This window comes from Pantherophis guttatus, chromosome 4, assembly GCF_059756535.1.
Source record: "Pantherophis guttatus breed Tessera chromosome 4, ASM5975653v1, whole genome shotgun sequence".
In the NCBI taxonomy this organism is placed as follows: domain Eukaryota; kingdom Metazoa; phylum Chordata; class Lepidosauria; order Squamata; family Colubridae; genus Pantherophis; species Pantherophis guttatus.
The window spans coordinates 53,188,832-53,211,674 of NC_142066.1; the positions used below are offsets into that span (position 1 = coordinate 53,188,832).

The 22,843-nt window shown below is 40.9% G+C and overlaps 1 protein-coding gene across 8 annotated transcripts in view; it reads right to left on the minus strand.

Moving 5' to 3' along the window:
• CDK12 (cyclin dependent kinase 12) overlaps window positions 1-22,843 on the minus strand; it is a 171,720-nt gene that overhangs the window by 72,071 nt on the left and 76,806 nt on the right. For 3 of the 8 annotated variants that reach the window (XR_009622581.2, XR_004591134.2, XR_015733841.1), the window contains one exon: window positions 1,309-4,785. The exons of 1 other annotated variant lie outside the window; for it this stretch is intronic. The gene's annotated coding sequence lies outside the window, so the exon portion shown is untranslated. Of the gene's footprint in view, window positions 1-1,308; window positions 6,340-22,843 lie in introns of those variants that run through there. 4 more of the 8 variants (XR_015733839.1, XR_009622582.2, XR_015733838.1 and 1 more) reach the window with 3 other exon arrangements.

A 22,843-nucleotide genomic window follows, 5' to 3' on the forward strand; every position in this document is an offset into this window, starting at 1 on the left:
CAAAACAGGGTGATTCTGCACATGGGCAGAGTGCCCCTCTCCACAGCCTTATAAAAGGGCAGGGCTTTGAATTAGCTGTTCACAATAGGCAAAACCTTCTACTCCCTCCACCCCTTATTGCTCCTCGCTGACACTACTTCTTACAAGAAAGGAAAAAAATTCATGTCGGCATTTCTTATTTATATAGTGGCATTACAATTTCTTTATCTGCAATCATAACACACCCGATGACAGACAACTGAATGTGTGGACCGACTATCAACAATTGGAGAGAGCACTATCTGCAGGCCCAGTTAGACAGAAAAGTGTCAGATTTGTTTCTTCACAATGAAACGAGGGTGTTTAAAAATCATAAAGGAGCACCCAAGGGAGGGAGGAAGAAGAATCTTTGCTCTGCATTTCTTCCCAACCATTATTGTTCTCTCCCTTTCCTGAGGTGGTGTTTTGGGGGAGGAAGACAACACCTATAGGAATGGGGAGAGCCTTGCTGTTTACATTGACAAGCCAAAGTTTGCAGTTCAAAGTGAACCTCACCCATTCTTGCTACAAGAATCTAAGTGATCTGGTTTTAAGTACATGAAACAATTCCCATTGAGTCTGCTTGAGTCCTGAGGTGATTAAAGAATAGTGTGCAATTTAGTATTTTCTATCCTGATTTCCTCCAGATGTTCTGGGACTACAACTCTCAGAGTTGCTCCAAGATATTTGGTGGACACTAAGTTGAGAAGGCTAATGGAGAAAACTAGATCAGGGATAGTCTGCTGACTCAACCGCAACTCACTGTATGTTTATTCATTTAGAAATTGATTCAGATGTTGATTAAGTGACACTGAAGGAAAATCTTTCCCATGGTACCTTCCATGAATTAAAATACAACTACACTGACTCACATGCCATGTGTATTCATGGAATACCTGGCCCATGTGTGAACTACCTCAGCCTAAAAGTCCCTGCTGGTAACAACCAATAATTAATATCTCCAAGCACAAAAATACGGAAGCCATCAAAGATCACTTAAAAGCCATGACTTAAGGGGTAGATATATGTGTGGGTGGAAATAGATGTATATCTGTAGATGACGTATGCTGGATAAATGCCAACTCAGTGGAGCATCCCTGTGCATCTCCATACCCAATCCTTTATTTCAGGTTAGGAGCCTCTCTCCACATAGGCATTCACAAAGAACAAAGGAAACAAGTGACAAAATGTGCATTGCAATGTCATGATTAAACCTCTACCTTTTATATTCGTAGGCAACCTTGTAATGAAAGTGTGATGGGACACAGGTTACATTACGATGCCACAATGTACGTTTCATCATTTTGGTTTTATTTTGCTTAGGCATGTACATCTACATTATCTCTATTCAGAATTTGCTGAAGTACATTTCACAGTATTTTTCCACTATTGGCCATGATTGCTAGATTATTGAGAGTTCCTCACCCTTGTCCTCTTCTGTTGCCATCTCTGTGCAAGTCTCAGACAGATATACCTAGGTTTAATTTTAATAGACAGATGAGAAAATCAGAGAGAGAAAGATCTGAAATTATTGCAGTCTTTTAAACTTCACATAGCTTCCTTACTTTGTTTTTCTTATCCTTCTTGGCACATTCTTCTGGATGTTATACCATCTTTTCCCTCATTCTCACACATTTATAGATCTTTCAAAAGGAGGTTGCCCCATGATGAATCAATGTGAAACTGAAATATTGCATGGCAAAGGTTATGTAGTGCTCTTACTTTTTTTAGCCTTTAAGTCAGTCTTGACTCCTGGGGCTTGTCCATACAGTTTTCAATGCAACATATTTTGGACTGAAAAAAAGTGATAATCTCAAGGCCACTGTAATATGACCTTGTGCCTTGGGCAGAGCTAGAACTCAGGTTTCCTCATACAGCACCTTAGGCCCTGAATTTCTTTTTAGTGTTCTTCTGTATATCCCATTAATTTCACATGTAGGAGAATCTGTTTCTGAGCTGTGCTCTATAAAATTAATACCAGGGAGTAATTTGCCTTGTAGATTTTCTCCCTTAACCTTCAATATAGCTTAGGTTCCCTTTTTTTCATTCATCTATCCATCTTTCAGATGCATCTTTCATTTAAAATCTTTTAGAAAAAAGCATCTCTTAAAAATGAGCTCTTTCCATAAATGGCTGCTTTTCTTTTTTTTCTCTCTTTCTCCATAAAATCAGTTTATCGATGTGAACCATGTACATGATGTAGGAAATATTGGGATTTGAGCACACAATATTACTCAATGTTGCTTTGTTTACTATAATGCATCCCAAGAATTCTATAGAAAGTTGCATATTATTTTGTCATCTATTTTATTACACATTAAACAATGGGAATTAAAAATAACATCTATTTACATATGGCACAGCCTCCATAAGAAAGTCAACTTTATACCCACAAGCCAAAGAATTTTTGAATGAATGGCATCATTTTGAATATTTGCCCATGATTTAATGATAAGTCAAGTTTTACAAAGATAGTGAGGACCACTATCTACGGATTTCTTCCTTGAACATCTCTTCCTGCCCTAATCACAATTTGCATTATGTGAGTCCTTCCTTGTATTCTTCTTGGGGAACTCTAACCTGATGTTTCTTACATGACTGGAATAAAATCAACATCAAATACTAAATCATTACATGAACTTCTTAAACTGACTATGTTAAACTATAATGCTCCACTTAAGATGTATGTAAAAACATACATAACCATGATTATGGCCCAAAATCAGCCAGAGAGAAACATGCATTTATAGCATTTATCCATTTAGCCACAGTTATTTGAACAACAGCATATAAAGCCAGAAGATTTAAATGCAGTCAGTGATTGGGGGACCTGCTCTAAATTTTGTTGTTAGTCCATTGGTTTTCTATTTCAATTGGGCAACATTTCACAATACTTTAAAAAAATGAGTTTATCTTTAAATATATTTTTTGAAATGTAATGCTCCTCCATCTTTGTTGCAAGATCCTCATGCTTAAACCTGTGTTATAATTGTAAGCAAGTTTAATTAAAACATGTAGTTTGGACTGTTGTAGAAAAATTTGATTGAGAAGTCTGCCATTCTGTCTTCATTTGTGCAAATCTCTTCCACTTTCTTTTTAAAATATTGAATTAATTTTGGCAATTGAACTATAAAACTAAAAAAAAACTAACTACAAAACTATGAAAACAACATTATCCTTACTAAGGTACTCAACAAGCAGTTGACTCAACAAAATGAGGTCTTTGGTTTAGCTAGCTCATTTGTTATTTCATTTACAGATTTTTGTTTTTGTTTGTCTGTAATTGGAATAATTCTGATGATTACTTATGTAATTTAGAACATTTGTATATATGCCACCTTTAGAATCCAATTGAACTACATAATGCAAATAAAATAGCTAATTAAAAACAACAGTCATCATAATTATCAACCTGTGTGGCAGAAAAAAAAATCATCTAATACAAAGCTTGGAGTTTACATGTTCCAATAATACATAGTTGGCTTTGTCCTAACTATAGTTTACTGAATAGGAAATAACTAGCTGGGTTCTTACAACATAACCATAAACTATGGTGCACACATCTAGAAGCTGAATTTACATAAAACATTAAGACAGATTCAAATAAACCATGGTGCTACTATGTCCAGGGAGAACTAACAGGCTACATGGAAGTGCCCCCAAACCCCCTTTTTATACCCACAGAGTAATGGGTGGATTAAGCCTTTCAAAGCAAATAAATAAGTTTTAGCATTAGACACACAATAATAAAACACTGAGATACCAGCATGAACAATGGTATCCCTGTGTAGGGCATTATCTCCTTTTATCTCCAACTAGCATTGAAAATTTCAAAAATGATTCTCCCTTACAGTTTCAGCCCCACATTCACTCATAGGAACAGGAAGAATGTAACACATTCTGCAGTATACTCAGTAGTCTATTTTGTAACAAAGAGGCCAATGCAAAATTATTGTGGCTCTTCTCTAATATTTATATAGATAAAACTAGATGACATCAAACCAGAATAGGGCTTCTAGGTCTGTGGGCCATTTAAGCTCCAACAGCTGTTTATGTCAAAATCAGACACAGACTGGCTTCTCAAATTAATAAGCTATAATGTGATTTTTCCTCCAAATTTGTGCCTTAGCCTAGTACATGAAATCTGTTTGTAAACCATGACTTCTGGTTTAGCTGTTTGAACCCAGCCACCTCTACTTTTTCTATAAATCATCAGCAAGCAATATGTGAACAATGTCTTCTTCTTCTTTTTTTTAACTAGGGATAATTGTACTGTGTCTAGTGGACTTAGCAAAATCCAGGGTCAAATCCCAAAGATGTCATGAACCATGACTAGGAAATATTAGCAGCCAAATGTGAATTTAAAGAGCTAAACAAGGTTAGTGTCATTAAGGCGGGGGGGGGGGGGGGCGGGAGGGAATACAAATTCAAGAGATCAGTCGGAAGTACAATCAAGAGTTAAAAAGACAGGATGTCAAGATCAGAGTTTGCTCAAAATTAAACTGTTGTTCTTAGCAATTAGCGTTCAATCTTTCTATAATAAGAGTTTCTATTTTCAAAAGAATTGATTTTTTGGTTTGCCTTGTTATAAAAATAGACACCAAAATGTTCACATGCAGATGCCAGTGTTATGGAGAAGTCAAGTTGAGTTGATGTTTCTTCTTCCAAATTGGCAGCCTTCAAACCTAAAATGGATGATGATTTGCATGAACTTCTTTCTGTTCTTTCCTGAAAAGGAGGAGTCTGAGTAATAGCAGCAAGATTCAACTATATAAGATAAAGAAAAAAACATGATTGCCCATGTAGCTGGCTAAATAAGAGCATCACTGTGATACTATATTTATTTATTTTTATTCTGCCTTGTTTTTTAGAAATAACTCAAAGCATCAAACACACTTAATGCACATCCCTCCTCCTATTTCTGATTAAAACACAAGCAAAATTTTAAATTACATCATAAGAAGTATAACTTTCAAATCATGGAAATAAATATTCTATTATATATTTACTGTATCATTGGTCAGAACCCAACCTAAGTATTAACTCCAATTCTGGGCACAATTTTAAAAAAAAATTCAAAGAAACTGCACAGATGCAGAGATGGTGAAAATAATCAGAGAATTAGAAAATAAGTCTTACTGGTACAGACTGAGGAAATAGGTATATTTAGTCTTGAGAAAAAAATGAGGGCTGGAGAGATGGAAAACAGCTACATTAACTTTGGGCCAGTTTCTTTTAATTCTTATGAATTTAAGACCTTAAAGGGGTGCCACAGAAAAGAATATATCCTATTCCCTAGTGTTCCAGACTGCAGAATATGGAATAATGTTCTTAAGTTATAGAAGGCAGGTTCAAAATGGTAAGAGACGTTCAACAACAGGGCTAGGGAAGTAATGAGTTTCCCTTCCCTGGAAACAATTGAGAGAGGCTGAATGGCCATCTGTAGGAGTGCTTTCATCTGGATTCCTGCACTGGCCAGAAAGTTTGATGACCTAAATCAATGCTTCCTCACCTTTTTCCTTCATTATCCAAATGAAAGTCTTATCAAATTTTGAGTATCAGTCTTAAGACCCTTCTTTCAATAATGTCACAACTTTTAATGGTCATTGAACAAATAGTCAAACTGAAAGACTACTTGTATTATAAAAACAGTTATCAGTGAATGATCTTTACTATCATTTCAACAAATTTCCATTGGCACTTTCACCAATTTTTAACTTAATAGGAATATTTGGGATATTTTTTAATGCATTTTAGTTTATGTGGCAATCTTTAAGTCAATTTAAATGTCCCTGTTGTGATGGATAATTGGTTTGGATGAGGGTGTGTGCTGACTCCTTGTATAAATGGGGAAAGACACCTTCAGCACAATGCAATTGCGGGGGACCCCGACAGACTATCCAACATATAGTGAGGGAATGCTCTAACAGAAGGTATCCAGGAGATTTTAGGGACTTCCTCTGCGTAACAACGACAGCTACTGACTGGATCTCCAAACTCGACATTAAACTCTGAAATGTTATTTCTATTTTCCTCTTAGGTTTTCTTACTGCTCTTTTTAAAATTGTTTTAATTGTTTTACAGGTTAAATTGTTTTAACCTGTAAAAATGAAGTGTTTTAATATTGTGTGTGACCAGCCGTACGCTAAAATAAATTGGCTTGGATATCATTACCCAAAGAAAAACCACTTTTATCCAACTTTGAGTAATTTACCCAGGTTTGGGACACACTCACCTACATGATCTCTTCCAGCTTTGATTCTATAATTCTCTCATTCAGCATTTCTTCCATGTAGGTTTTATCATTTTCTCTGGACTGAGCTGTTGAAGCAGGTATATTTGCCAGTGAATACAAGTTTGGTCTTTTATAGTTGGCTTTCTGCTGGTTGAGTTGGTTGCTTGTCCAGCACCCACCACAACACTTTCTTGGTAGTTCTAATTCCAAATGTGAAGCGCAGTCTAGAGCACCACACCTCAACCCCCCTTTTATACATAGGCACAATTCACATGTCACATGTTTGTGAGTAGCTATTTTCATGTAGCTAGTGAAAGCCTATTCTCATCTATGGGCTGACTCAATCTGGGCTAGTCCGTGTCAACAGATTGCATTTTTAAAATGTTTTAATCTTTTCTTCCCCTTTCATTTTTGCAAACCACATGGTGTTCCCTTAAAAAAAATAAAATAAAAGTCACCCAAATCAAACTCTCCACTCTCCCCCTCCCTACAGTCTTGGCCATCATGGTGCCAGCAATTTATTAAAGATGAATGTACTGATTGTTGCTAAGCAACAGGTCTCGGCACAGGACAATCAGAGAATGCAGTGTGCTGGCAACCTGATGGGAAATGTGCTTGGAAAAGTTGCCCAGAATTGAGTATCACCCTCAAAGCTGGGCACAAAGGTCCTTCTGAGCCTTTCCACATAATTATGTAAGGCTGAGGCTTACTTATTATTTGGGGAGAGGGAATGCAGCCACAGTGGGTAAGTAATGGAGTCAGGCTGCATCACATATTTGGGCAAAGCTAGGATTTTCTTTTTTCTGATGCTCGGCAAAAGAGGGAGGTTGGGGTTTTTCTCGTTAACATTGTAATCAGACCTTTGTAGAGTTTATTCTGCAAAGGTCCTGTGTCCCCAGTTCAAAATAGTGGGAAGTTGAAACCAGGAAAAAAAGAGAGATTTGAAGTCACATAAACAGCTTTGCCATGATCCACCAGGGAGAACATTTGAAGAAATTGAAAAGGAAGAGATGTAGCTGTAGTTCTACAGGATTTAAGGTGCACAAATCAAGACAAACACTAGATGGCAGCAAAGAATTTTTGGATTTTCCCTAGTGAAGGAAGCATATTTGGGAATAATTCAGATTGTTACCTAAGAAGCTATTTCTTTAGTCATTTGCTAGCAATACGTATATTTTCTTCAACAAAGTTCAAGGTGGCTTATAAATATTTAATATCCAATAATTAATCTAAACAGAAAGTTGCATTTTAATAACACTAAAAACTCCCAAATCTTTGTAATGCTCTTTCAACGTTGTTTGCACTGCAAAACAACACATCATTCAACGTTCTAGCCAACATTGAACCCTGGAGATCTATGTTTGCCATGAGATACTGCAGGGCCTTCACTTGCTACATTGCTGTTTATTAACTAGGGGGGGGATCTATTGGCTTCTCCTAAAGAGTAACAGGATCTCGGGGGGAGGAGGGAATGTACAGTAGAGATTCTGAATTGTACACATAAGGAAGGAGAGAGGCACGTATCAAATAAGTTGGAACAAGACTGTACATATGGAAATGTGAAATCCCCAGTTATTATATTTAGAAATCTTTCTTCCTCTTTCTTAATATAAGAAGAGGGCATTATAGTATTGGAAGGAAATATTTAAATGAATTGGACTCTGCACTAGCTGCACTGTTCACCCCATTCTCCTAATAACTTAGCTACACACACACACACATCATGTTAAATCTCCCATGAGCAATGTAGCCATTAGGGTTTTAGCTGGCTCTAAAACACCCACAGTTTAAACATCTATTCACAATATATGTGCAATTCATTCAGAGTCACACACTGCCTTGAGTTATTGTCAAAAGGCCATTCAAATATGATCCCGCAGCAAAATGAGTTTGAATGCCAGCTTCAACTAAGGCTAGGGAATACAACTTGGAGGACCTGAGTTCAAATCTCACTTTACTACGAAAGGTAGGAAGGTGGGAGGGAGAGAAGGAAGAAAAGTATATTGATACTTTAACTTTTATTTTTTAAAAGAGAGTAGAAAACTGACCTTCAGAAAACAATTAATGTATTGGCAGTATGTGCTTGAAATCTCTCGTTATTTGAGGCACACTTACAACTAAAACAGAAGCAAACAATCCTACCTCCCTGCATATTTATTTATTTATTTATTTATTTATTCTGCATATTTATTTATTTATTTATTTATTTATTTATTTATTTATTTATTTATTTATTTATTTATTTGTTTGTTTGTCGCATTTCTATGCCGCCCAACTCCCTAAGGACTCTGGGCAGCTTACAGAGAAAAAACAATATCCCATAAAACAATACGAACAATATCCCGTAAATTTAAAAAAAAAACAAAAAAAAACATTAAAAACCCATACACTCCATTCTATGGCCGGGTCTCACAAGATCGCCGTAGCGAGATCAACGGCCCCAGGCCTGCTGGAAAAGCCAGGTCTTCACCGCTTTCCGGAAGGCCAATAGGGTGGGCACATCCGGACCTCAGGAGGTAATTGGTTCCACAGAGCTGGGGCAGCCACAGAGAAGGCCCTCCCCCACGGGCCCGCCAATCGACATTGTTTAGCTGACGGGACCCGGAGGAGACCAGCTCTGTGGGATCTTACCGGTCGCTGGGAGCTGTGCGGTAGAAGGCGGTCTTGAAGATAGCCTGGCCCTGAGCCATGTAGGGCTTTAAAGGTAATAACCAACACCTTGAATTGGATCCGGAGACCTATAGGGAGCCAGTGCAGCTCGCGGAGAATTGGTGTAATGTGGGTGTATCTAGGTGCACCTACAATAGCTTGCGCGGCTGCATTCTGGACCAACTGTAATCTCTGAACACTTTTCAAGGGTAGTCCCATGTAAAGCATGTTGCAATAATCCAACCATGAGGTGACAAGGGCATGAGTGACTGTGAGGAGAGCCTCCTGATCCAAATAGGGTCGTAATTGGTGCACCAGGTGAACCTGTGCAAAGGTCCCCCTAGCCACAGCTGTCAGATTTTGTTCCAATCTTAGCTGTGAGTCTAGGAGGACACCCAGATTGCGAGCCCGTTCTGAGGGGGACAATTTCTCCCCTCCCAGGACCAAGGATGGACAATCGACATTTATTTTTATTTTTATTTTATATTGGATTTCTATACCGCCCTTCTCCCTAAGGACTCAGGGCGGTGTACAGCCAGATTAAAAAAACATGCAGAACAAATATTAAAAACAATTAAAAGATATATAAATTTGGCCCAATTAAAACTCATTTACCAATTAAAAACGTTTAAAACATTTAAAAACAGTTAAAAATTTCATCTTAAGCCAGCCCGGCTTGTTTAAATAAATGGGTTTTAAGGGCGCGACGGAAGGCACTGAGGTCTTGGATTCTCCTTATCTCTGGGGGGAGCTGATTCCAGAGGGTAGGTGCCCCCACAGAGAAGGCCCTCCCCCTGGGGGTCACCAGCCTGCATTGTTTGGCTGATGGCACCCCGAGGAGGCCCTCTCTGTGGGAGCGCACGGGTCGCTGGGAGGTCGTCGGTAGCAGCAGGCGGTCTCGCAGATAGCTAGGCCCTATGCCATGGAGCGCTTTAAAGGTGATAACCAACACCTTGAAGCGCACCCGGAAGACAACTGGGAGCCAGTGCAGCTCGCGCAGGAGCGGTGTTACATGGGAGCGCCATGCTGCTCCCGTCACTACCCGCGCTGCTGCGTTCTGGACCAGCTGGAGCCTCCGGGTGCTCCTCAAGGGGAGCCCCATGTAGAGAGCGTTGCAGTAGTCAAGGCGAGAGGTGACGAGGGCATGAGTGACTGTGCACAGGGAATCCCGATCAAGAAAGGGCCGCAACTGGCGAATCAGGCGAACCTGACAAAAGGTCCCCCTGGTTACAGCCGTCAGATGTTCCTCCAAGGACAGCTGCATATCCAGGAGGACTCCCAGATTGCGAGCCCTCTCTGTGGGGGCCAATGACTCGCCCCCAATAGTCAGTGATGGAGTCAACTGACTATATCGGGATGCCGGGAGCCACAGCCACTCAGTCTTGGAAGGGTTGAGCTTGAGCCTGTTCCTCCCCATCCAGACCCGTACAGCCTCCAGGCACTGGGACATCACTTCAAGGGCATCGTTGGGGTGGCCTGGGGTGGAGATGTACAGCTGGGTGTCATCAGCGTACTGGTGGTATCTCACCCCAAAGCCACGGATGATCTCACCCAGCGGCTTCACATAAATGTTGAACAGAAGGGGCGAGAGGACCGATCCCTGCGGCACTCCACAAATGAGAGGCCTCGAGGTCGACCTCTGCCCCCCTGCCAACACAAACTGCGACCGGTCGGAGAGAAAGGAGGAGAACCACCGCAACACGGTGCCTCCCACCCCCAACTCTTCCAGCCGGTGCAGCATGATACCATGGTCGATGGTATCAAAAGCCGCTGAGAGGTCTAACAGGACCAGAACAGAGGAACAACCCCTGTCCCGAGCCCTCCAGAGATCATCAACCAACGCGACCAATGCCGTTTCTGTGCTGTGCCCAGACCTGAAACCCGACTGGAACGGATCTAGATAGTCTTTAGGAGGCAATACCCACAGCCATTCGGTCTTGTCTGGGTTAAGCCTGAGCCTGTTGATTCCCATCCAGGCCCTCACAGCCTCCAGGCACCGGCACATCACATCCACTGCCTCACTGAACTGATGGGGGGGTGGAGATATACAGGTGGGTATCATCAGCATATTGCTGATATCCCACTTCATATCGTCGGATGATTTCACCCAGCAGTTTCTTGTAGATGTTAAATAGGAGGGGAGAGAGGACCAAGCCCTAAGGCACCCCGTAAACGAGGGGTCGACCTCTATCCTCCTACCAACACCGACTGTGACCGACCAGAGAGATAGGAGGAGAACTACTGCAACACGGTGGCTCCCACTCCCCACTCCCTTAGTCATCTCAGAAGGATACCATGGTCAATGGTATCGAAAACTGCTTAGAGGCCAGTAGCACCAAGATAGAGGAATGACCCCCATCTCGGGTTCGCCAGAAATCATCCATCAGCGTGACCAAGGCAGTTTCCATGCTGTAGCCAGGCCTGAAGCCAGACTGAAAAGGGTCCAGATAATCCGTTTCATCCAATGACCGCAGGAGCTGAAGTGCCACCACTTTCTCTGCAACCTTTCCCACAAAGGGTAGGTTGGAGACTGGACGAAAGTTCTTTAATTCTGCTGAGTCCAGGGAAGGCTTCTTGAGGAGGGGCCTTACAACCGCTTCCTTTAATGGTTGCGGGAAGGACCCCTCCGTCAAGGACGCGTTAACTAAAGCCTGGAGCCAGCCTCGTGTCACCTCCCTGCTGGCCGAAACCAGCCAGGAGGGCACGGGTCCAACAAACAAGTGGAAGAACTCATCGCACCTACAGCCTTGTCCACTTCCTCAGGAGTCACTGACTCAAACTCCTCCCACACAATAGGACTAAGACCTGGCCCCGTCATCTTGGTCGGTATTGCCCAATCAGAGTCCAGGTTCTTCCAAATCTGAGTGACTTTATCCGACAGAAACTGCACAAACTCCTCAGCTCTACTCTGCAAGGGCTCCTCCGCTCCCCCTGCATTAAGGAGGGAGCGAGTCACCCTAAATAGGGCGGCTGGGCGAGGATCAGCGGATGCAATAACTGCGGAAAAATGTGAGCACTTTGCCACCCGTATCACCACTAAATAAGTCCTAATAAAGGCTCTCAAGAGTGTTCAGTCAGATTCGGATTTACTGGTCCTCCAGCGTCGCTCTAGATGTCTCTTCTGGCGCTTCATCTCTCGGAGCTCCTCGGTAAACCAGGGAGCTTTCCTGGATCCACTGCCATTGAGAGGCCGCAAAGGCAAAATCTGGTCCAATGCCCCAGACGCCGCCCTATTTCAGGCAGCCACTAGGGTCTCGGCCGGACTGTGGACAAGGGAGTCAGGTATCTTCCCAAGCTCCCTCTGAAACCCTTCAGGGTCCATTAGGCGTCTGGGGTGGAACCACTTAATCGGCTCCCCTCCCTGAGATAGAGGAGTGGCATCTTAAAGTCCAACCTCAACAGGAAATGATCTGACCATGAAAGGGAAAAACTTCTAGACCCCTTAATTCCAGATCCTGTCTCCACTGCCCCGAGAGAAACACCAAGTCGAACGTGTGTCCCCGCTCATGGGTCAGACCCTGAACTACTTGGGTCAGGTCTATGGTTGTCATGGAAGCCATAAACTCCTGAGCCACAGCTGAGGATTCGCCAAGTGACTGCAGGTTGAAGTCTCCCAGTACCATAAGCCTGGGGAACTCTACCGCCAACCCGGCTGTTGCCTCAAGCAGCACAGGCAGGGCTGTTGTCACGTAGCTTGGAGGCAGGTACTTCAACAACAAGCCCAACTGAACCCATGAGTCCAACCTCAAGAGGAGAGACTCACACCCAATAATCTTCGGGGCAGGGATCCTGCGAGGACAAAGACTCTTCCAGACAATAGCTGTCACTCCTCCACCCCTTCCCTGGAGTCATGGCTGATGCAATATCTGAAACCTGTCTGGGCACATCTCTGAGAGGGGCACACACCCCCTCCTGGCCCAGCCACGTCTCAGTTATACATGCCAGGTCAGCCCCCTCCTCCAGGATTAAGTCCAGAACGAGGGGAGCCTTGTTAACAACAGACCTGGCATTAAACAGCAGAAGTCTGAGATCAGGGCCCTGACATCCCAAGTCACCAGGTATATGAGGTGAGCCCAGTGAACCAAAACCAAAGGGACCAAAGCGGAACAAGTAATCGTTTTGAGGCAGCGAATCCTAGTTCCCCAAGAGTGGCCTACCCCTTGGTTCCCGCCATCTCTACCTCTCCCAGTCATAACCGCAATGTTCCGGCTCTCCAACCCCCCCCGAGATCCCCTTCCCCAGCTCAGCAACACCCCACCTCCCCGGCAGGCAAGGCACCCCACTCATACCGAACCGGGGGTCATATCTAAGCCCCCATCTGCTTCTGCTCGCACACTCAGCAGAAGGGACTCCACTCCCTGCTCCCGGCTCCCTCATTCTCCTTAATTCCAGCCATTCCAAACCCACTCCTTCCATTCTAATAATTTAAATTTAAATCTATCCCAAACCCACTCGCACCTACAGACACACACAGCCTCCCAAGATAAAATTAATATATCGAGCAACAGTAAAGAATGGTCTAAGCTTCAGAAGATGTCGGATGAAATTGAAGCAAGTCTGGGAGTGCTCTAGGGACTCTACCAATGGCTTGTGAGGAGCCTCATATTGAGGTATCACAGCAAACAGCGAGTAACCTCCAGTCGCTGAGCCTTAACCCCATCCAATCATTTCCCAAAGCTGATGGCCATTCCGCCATCTTGCCTTGGACCCACCTGCAAATTGTAAGATGATCTGAGCAGAGATCTGTTCTATGTAAAAGGCTAGGTGCACTGATGAAACAAAAGAATAACAATTTAAGCAGAAATTTGTAGCTGTCTAGTGGAGCTATATGAAACGCAGACCTATGTCTTGCCAGATGTTTCTTCTATAAACAGTACATGTTATTCAGTCCCAATTCCATATAAAACAACCTAGGGGCAGGGGGTGTCTCTGTGTTATTGTATTTTCATATCTCTGAATATGTATCCGTTTGTGAAATTCTCCCTTCCCTCTCCTTCTGCAACAAGGAAAAAGAAATGCTTCATGAGGTGTGCAAGTGGGGTATGGGGGTTCTGTGTGTGCTGAAGGGGGAAATGAAGTTGCTCTAAAGTAAGTGGAGGAAACTTCTGGTTCAATTTGGAATGGCTCTTATTTGGGGCCAGAATAAACCATTGTCAGATGCTTTAGGAAGCAAGAGAGAGAAGAAAGCTGAAGGCGAGCATGCCCCAGGAGGTAAATACTGTTAGCCCTTGTTTAGCAATTACCTCATTTAGCAGTGGTATTGATGGAAAAGAAACTCTGTGATCAAACTTTGCAGATATATAAAGCAAAGGAAAGCTGAAGTGAGAGTCTAAACATATTGCAGACTCATTTAGCAACTCAAATGAGTAAGTTGCTGGCCCCAATTGTTTGCTTGCTAATCGAGGACTGCCTGTAAGACTAGTGAAGATAGAAGATTAAAGGTGAGATGGTCAATGAGTGAGTGAATAAGTAGGAAAAAGTTGCATCCACTTCAAAAGCTTCGTTTCCCATCACTTTTCACCTCTGATTATGAACCATGCTTATTTTAAAACATCAAAGGAGAAGCTAAAGCAGATATTCTTATCAGAGAATAACAAGAGAGTGCCAAGAAGCACACGATTTGTGTTAAATATGGTCCACATGCTCTAGGATTATTAGGCTGCCTGACATGATCAGAATTTCATCCTCTGGGCCACTTGGTCAGAACAGGCAGGTTTATTTATTGAGGGAAGGGATGCACCAACATTGGGGGTAAATGTTCCTTTTCACAAGGCGAGGGGAAAGATTCACGAAAGGGCAAAACACCTCCCTCTTATATTGAATCCCATCGAATGAGCGCAGATACACAGAGCTATTCTACTGCTTGGTATTTCCTTAGGAAACTGGGTGGAGACTGTAGACAAGAGATTTCTTTACCTTGGGAGAATACCATTTTGCTTGAGGAGCAGCATTTTTTAACACAACCATTGGCAGACTTACTACTCTGAAATATACTGAGGAAATCGGGTGAGTTGGATAAGGTACTTCACCTATCCATTGTGCATCAGAGTGTACACCCAGATAGCTATCATTCTTGCCAGCTTATGTTTTATATTTTATCCAGAGGTGTTTTCATGAACTGTACTTTTGGCATGGATCCATTTGTGAGTCATGTATCTATTGCATTTTTCTACATCCAGACATCCTCTCAAACTGAAGTCCAGGATGACATGCATTGGCTTCTAAACTGGCCTCCCATGCAAGCCTTGAGCATAATTAAGCCTTGCTTAGCTTCAGAAATGCAACTTCAGATCATAAGCTGTGGGCTACAAAAATCAATAGCCCTGCCCTGAAGTAAGGGCATTCAGGAATATTTCCAACACTAGAAATTCTGGGAGTTGCAGTCCAACTAGGACAAAGATGGGGGAAATTGCCTGTAGCCACTTGTAACCATCAGGGACTTTTATCCATGATAACTAGCTCCCATCAAAGCTTGGGACTATCACAACCATATCCATGGCTATGGAAGTGAGTTTGATTAGTGAAGTGCATTTAGATAAAATAGTCCTGACAGTTACCTATTCAGAACCTTTATTGTCAAATGGATTCAATGATTTATGAAGTATTGTGACAGAAGAAGAAAAACAAGTATTTCCTTTAGCTTTCCATATTCCTCAATATATTTCATGGAGAAAAAAACCTGGCCCCAAAGTCCACTGGTCGAACTAAAGGCAGGCAGAATTAAGATATAGAATGTTAACGTATGTCAGGAATAAATGAGTGCCACAAAGGAGTATAATCTGTTTTTCTAATATGACCACAAGCAGAGTGTTAGTGGAATTAGGCCGACAGCTGCTACGTTATTTTTTCCTCTTTCAACCCCCCTTCTTTGCCACCCCTCCTCCCAATCACTCCACGCGCCAGTAGGAAAAAAAAAAAACAGCACCCACCACCATCCTATTTCTCTGCCTCCATTCTGCGGTTTTTCCGCAGGCACTGCTGCCGAGTTGGCAGTCCTTCGGCGTCACACCTTACTGCTTTTCAAGATTGCTCCATAGAGAGCTGGGGAAAATGGCAATTTTGTGTTGACGCCGCTTGGCAGCGGGGGAAGAGTGAAGAAAAAGTTGGAACCCGTGCCAAAGCTTCCCTAGGGAGAGATTGGAAAGATAGAGAGAGACAGGCATAGTGAAAGTTCAAACACACACACATCACATACATGAAATACAGTTGACTACTTATGCATGTTCCAGCTTCACAGACCATGTTGAAATCAACAAACTTCATTCTAAACATATAAACATGCAAATACATGATGTGATGGGAAGATGGGAAGAGAGAAGGTGCTGAAAGTGTGTTCTTTTCTGTGTGTTTGTGTATGTTGCTTAATTTTTTTTTTTTTTTGGATAGCAGTAGAATGCAGTATGCAAATGAGATTGTTATTACCGCAATGTTCATCAAGCTGAGCTGAGAAGACATTAATAGCCTGATGAATATGCATGTGAATTTGTTAATTAAGTTAATTATTCTGCTGAAAATGCATTCGTCTTCCAAGGACATTCTCCCAATGATTTCTACATGCTCCACTCATTAGTCATGCTATATTTTATCAGTGAAATGAGTTTGCTTAAGTTGTAAAAAAAAAAAAAGAGGAAAAGGAAATATAAAATAAACGAATGAATTAAAAAGGGAGGCGATAAAGGGTAAAAGTGTCAAAAATAAATAGCTAAAGAATTTAAAGTGACAAATACCAAACAAAAGTTTGAAGGACTCTGTAGTTTGGAAACAACAATGTATTTTTGCTGGAGGAGGGAGCTATGAGGGCAATCCAAGTGCAGTCAATTTGCCTTTCCGTCTGTCCATCTCCCTTTTTTAACTTCTGTCTTTTGTTTGATGAAAAAAAACTTTTTTTTTATTCTAGTGCCAAATTTCCAACACATTAATTAATTGTTGTAGCCAATTAACTGTAGTTGTGCAAATGAGTTTAGCACTAATTACCATGCAGTGCTTGTAATCACATAAAAACTTGCTGAGAGAGAGAAGGAGGGGGAGAGAAGAGAGAAAGAAAGGGGAGAAAAGGAGGAAAGAAGAATAACTGATAAGGGTTGAGCATTGTTAGCTTAAAACAATGGTGCATGTGGATAATCTAAATTAAGGTCCCCAGAATTACAGAGCCACAGAACAAAAATAATTTTTAAAAATTGGAAGAGGTTCTAGTCAATAATCTAACTACGGTATGGAGCCTTGAAGATATCTAGGGAGTGGCTTGATAGGTCACGGGGTGGAGTCTAGCCATTGCATCATTCTATTTTTAATGAAAGCAAGTATTCAGAAGGAAAAAAAAGTCTGCCCATATATATGGTTTCACTTAAAAACAATCAAATATTCAATGGCTACATATGATTTTTAATATGACAAAATTTTCCACTATATTCCACCATCTTGATTGTGGCAAAATATTGTTACTCTCCTTTTTTAGATGGAGAATTGCTTGTTGTTTGTTTCAATCTAGCCATTGCTGATCAGCCCAAATAAGAAAGAGCCCAGAAAGAAGTTGAACCTAAGATTCTGTGGTCTAATAAAACAGCTTTCCCCAGCCTGCAGCTCTCCAGATGTTTCATGTCCCCCTAACTGAAAACTATGAGAGTTTTTTATTCCAATACATCTGGAAGACATGAACTTGGAGAACATTGGTATGAGTAAGATTGGAAACAAACCAAGGGAAGCACAAAATTCTGATAATCTCAAATGAATACCATATATTCTTGATCATGATGTTCAGAATCTGATCATCATTAAAAAGTTCAGTGCATGCAGGATAATACTGTATGTTTCCATTGCTCTCTTTTGACCAGCTTTTCAAAAAGAGCAGGCATTTCAGCTTTATTTGGACATCCAAAACTGGCCATCCATTTATTAGATAATAAATCTAGAGAAAGATTTATATTAAATTAGAACTCATGCTGTGCTATAAATTATAAAAATGCCATGAATGTGAAGCTGTGGGGGGTTATCAGCAATATTACAGAGAGGAGGCACATTTTACAGTCAATTATTGAAACAATCAAATATGTTTTTGACATGAACAAAATTCCATATATATACCTACCTGTTAGCATATTAATGAACCAATTACTTGCACTGAATTACTTTCTTCTACCAATCCCCACACTGATAGAAATATAAGATAAATAGGATAAAGAAAGAATAAAAATCCCAGTATTTCTATTAAAAAGAAATTCCATACTGGTTGTTACATGCTATATACTAAGACTGGTTGTATTTGTGTGTGTGCATATCTCAATTTACAGTATAGTTTAGAAACATTAGATATGTCATAAAGCATTAATTAATGCATTAAAATAAAATGAATTAATTATTTAAAATAACAACTATAATAAGCCTTTTAAAAATCCAAAGACACCAATCATACAAAAAGTTTAAAAATAAACTAGGGGGATTAAGAAGAGAATGCATATTTACAAAAGTAGACGTTTAGGCATATGATCTCTTTGTTTATATAGAAATATACTTGTTTATAGAACTCAGTCAGTCAGTCTATATCTATCTGTCTGTCTGTCTGTCTGTCTGTCTGTCTGTCTGTCTGTCTATCTATCTATCTATCTATCTATCTATCTATCTATCTATCTATCTATCTACTATTCATCTATAGAGAGAGGCTGTATTCAAAAACTATTCAGAAACAATGCTTCAGAAATGCATGAACACAGCACCTCTCTGCTATTCATTAAAGCAGCCCTTCTTTTTCAGGGTTCCATGTCAGCCTTTAAAAAAAAGGCACAGCTGGATTTTCCCCCCTTCATTTTCAACAGACGCCTAGAAAAAAAAACACTTACTTTAATGAAAAGCTGAGAAATGCATTTCTGAATCATTTCTGAAGAGCATTTGCATGCAGGGAAGTCTTGTCTGCTTGTGCTACACCATATGGCTGAGTAAACAGTATGTGCCTGCATGCCACTTGTGCAAATTGCAAGGAATGAAGAGTTACCACACCTAAATTATAGCTGGAAAGCAGCATTCTCCAACCTGTGCCTTCTGGGAATGTAGTTGCCAACCAGCCACCAGTGTTTGGCAAGTATTTTCTGTGTTGCCGGGCCTTATTTTTAAGTGATGGAGTGCCTTGCATTTACAACTGCTGTACAACTGGTTACATCTAAGATATTATCATTCAGATGAAGCCATTTTTGGATTCTTATAATATTGCTGACCAGGAGAAAGAATCTCCTTTGACCCGGTACTATTTGGAATTAGAACTGCTCTTCTTTTATAACAAACCACTGTGATGTGCTACTCTGTGACAGCCCAGGACAGACTGCACAGTAATGGCTACTGGTGTGTTTGCACCAAGTTCTCTACCAGTGTACGACTGAAGATTCTGACAGACATTAATAAGTTTTAATGCAACAATGAGGGGTAAGGTATAGACTATTGGAAGTTATGATAGGAACTTCCTGTCCTTGTTTATTAGTTATTTCATAAAGATGGAGTCTCTGAATGTTTTTAATCTCTTCTTCCTGGGGTTTTTACAACCTGGATTTGGCTGTCATTTGTGAGATAAGCTAGTAACGAACTCCTGTCCTCTCTGTCAGTTGTTTATGCCTAAAATCTTCCCATTATTTTCCCAGCTTTCCAACAGCCTTTTACAACTCGTAAGGATCTGAAAAATATAAATACAGATTTTAGGATTGAATAATCTTTGGATTAGATTCAAAAAAAAAAAAAAGGAACAAGGGCTCAAGCATACCATCTGTCTAAAACTCTTTTAAAAAGACATATTTTCTTTGCCCTTGGCAGTTGCCTGTGAAAACATACTATATTCATGCTCTGAAATGCTTTTTTAGAATTGATTTCAGAGCACTGAGCAGCCCTAATATATAGACATATAGTAAGAGATTCCGATGTGGTACATCAGTAAATACATTGACAATGTCACTTTCCAAGCAACATTAGTTTAAGCCTTCAAATATTCTCTATGCCTTTCAGCATCGCAGAAACAGCAACTTACAGATTTTTATCTACATATCTAGGGCAGAGGCATCCCCATGCAAACATAGTACAGAATACAATCAAGTTACAGTATATATAGTGTGTGAAACTAAAATAATTCTTTACTTAGGAAAGTTGTCCATGCTGAAAAATTCCATAGCTGTACAAGATGGCATGCTTCTTCATTCCTATTCAGCCTGATACTGCCACTATCTGCCTATTAAAAATTACAAAGCTCTCTTATGTCTCAATCTATGTAAGGAACAAGATGCCAAGAAAACCTAATGACACATTTAGATGAGCTTCCCCATCAAATTGTATAGACTTTCTCTAAACTCTCTTTGTGTTTCTTTTCCAGTTAAAGAGCAATCTTCTCTGTTCACTTCAACCTAGCTTGACTTTCACACAACATTCCATGCAGTGGTGGGTTGCTTCCGTTTCGGTCCGGTTCTATAGAACCGGTAGTAAAACCAATGGAAGGCTCCGCCCACCTGCCATATCATCATGGCTGATCTGCACATGCACAGAAGTGCGCACGCACATGCATGAGCAAAACAAAGAAGCAAGCACACTCCCGCTGCGAACCGGTAGTAAAGGTAAGTGGAACCTTCCCCTGATCCCATGCCTTCCAGATCACACAGGAAATGCTGAAAAAATGGATTTGTAAAGGCCTTTATCATTTGATGTCTGATATCCAAGTGATTTCTAGAGCTGCAGATTTCTAGAAGAGTCTCCATCGCACTGCAATGCTTCCTTGAACTTTTCCAATATTGACATTAAACTGCTGTCCACCAGTCCTTAAGCTGATAGAAAAGTATGGCAGCATAAACTGTGCTGATTCCATTGCTAATCCCTATTCTGCCATCGTAATGAGGCTGACAAATTGTGCTGCCCTTACTTATTTAATGCATGACAAGTCATCAGTGGATTGCCTTGATTTTCATTATTCTCTAACCAATTGTCACTTTCTACTGAGAAAAATAAGAACCAATCATGCTTTAGAGAGATATCTAGACAGTGGATTCAGCTAACTGTCAAGTTGCCTGACTAATAGCTAGCAGTTATGGCCAGTTTGGTCTAGTAGACACCAGGATAGAAACCAGGAGACTGTGAATAGTACTCCTGCTTTAGACACAAAAGCCATCTAGGTCACACTCTCTTAGCTCAACTCATCTCACATTGTGGGGAAATTAGGAGGAGGAAAGAGTATTAGGTATGTTTGTAGCCATGAGTTATTTATAAAAAATAATAAAGGCAGGATATAATGAAATAAAGATACTAGAAGGAGGTCATGTAATGTGAGGGATATATATATATCCCTGCCTTTACACACACACACACACACACACACACACACACACACACACACACACATATATATATATCCCTCCCTCCTTCCCTCTCTCTCTCTCCACTTCCAATCCATGCTCCATATTGGAAACATTTGGCTTTCTTCCTAGTTTAGATCAAGTTCCTGTGAAGCATTGAACTCTTTCAAAAGAATGCTAAACCAGTGTTTAAAAAGTATCTCTAATGTGCTTTCAAAAGAATGCTAAGCTCATATTCATAATAAACTCATATAAGACCTGACAAATTCAATGAAAATGTGCTGCCCAGAGTTAAGCCTTTGGAGAAGCGATATGCCCCATCATTTCTGCCTAACCAAAATGGCTATGGAGAACAATACCAGAGAGGATGTTTGAGCCAGCACTGTAAAGATACAAAAGTAATTAGGATAACTGGATAGCATCTCGAATCACCTCAGCAACCAAATGACCATGAGAAAGGAAAAACACTAATTGGGCAACAAAGGAAAATCTTCATTTGCCTCAAGAGTGGGCTGAGGATGAGACAAATGCAGGGTCATGAGGCTATGGCAGAAAGAAGTGTCACTGAGGCATGTTCATGTTATGGTAAGGGGCAAATAAGAAATAGTGTCTTGTAAAATCAAGACAGCATTTAAGGGCAAACATCCAGGGTTTTAGTTGGCAGAGAGAACAGGAAGGCTGCCAGACACCACAGAATTGGATTTTCACATTCTGAAAAAAGAAAAATGAAATACAATGGCATTTAAAGGACAATTAAGTCTTGGATCTAAAATTACACATGTTCCACCCATATAAGCTTACGCAATCATCAACAACAACATCAACAAATCACATATCTCATATTTTTCTCTCAAGATACCTAACATCTTGATAAGTGGAATAGGGGACAATATAGCCCAAAGTGTTGTGTAGCAAACCAACCATGGCTTTAGATTACAGTGTATTTTAAAGGAAAGAGATTACTGGATGATAATTTGTGGTACAACTTTCTCTCCTTCCTGAACACATTGCTTCTCAACTTAATTTTGTAGAATTGTGTTCTGTCAGGTAAATGGCTGGAGTTTAAATTACTGTTCTCCACCTTCCAGAATTAGCTAAAATAGCTCTGCTTACACAATAAACAAATAAAGAACCAAATCACCACTTTGTCCAGTCTAGACCTTCTATTCCTTCTGAAAGGTATTGGTTTTTCAAGGCGCTGGGCAAAAGTCATTCTTGCCATCCAGTTCTTTCAGATGTCATAACTTGAAATGCCGGGGAAGTTTCTACATTCAAAGTATGAGCTGCTTCACCAAACAGTAGCTTCCCCCTTGTTGAACTGCAGAGATGGTGACTTCCAGCTCCTCAGCTTTCTTGAAGGGGAGAGGGAAGGTATTTTTTGTATGCTCAGAAATATCAAGGCCAGCATATTACCCCAGACCTTTGGCATTAAAAACAGATGCTGAGGTTAAAATGCTAGATAGCCTTGGTACAAATTACACCCTGGTTGGTTGCTTCTCTGCCAAAGAGGGAAGGAGTTAACACATGGTGTAGGCATACCATAAATTTCCTTTTGCAGAGTGCAGAGGGAACTGAGTTAGGAGAATGGGGGGGGGGGGAGATATCTGGGAAGACGCCAGTAGCCTGTCTC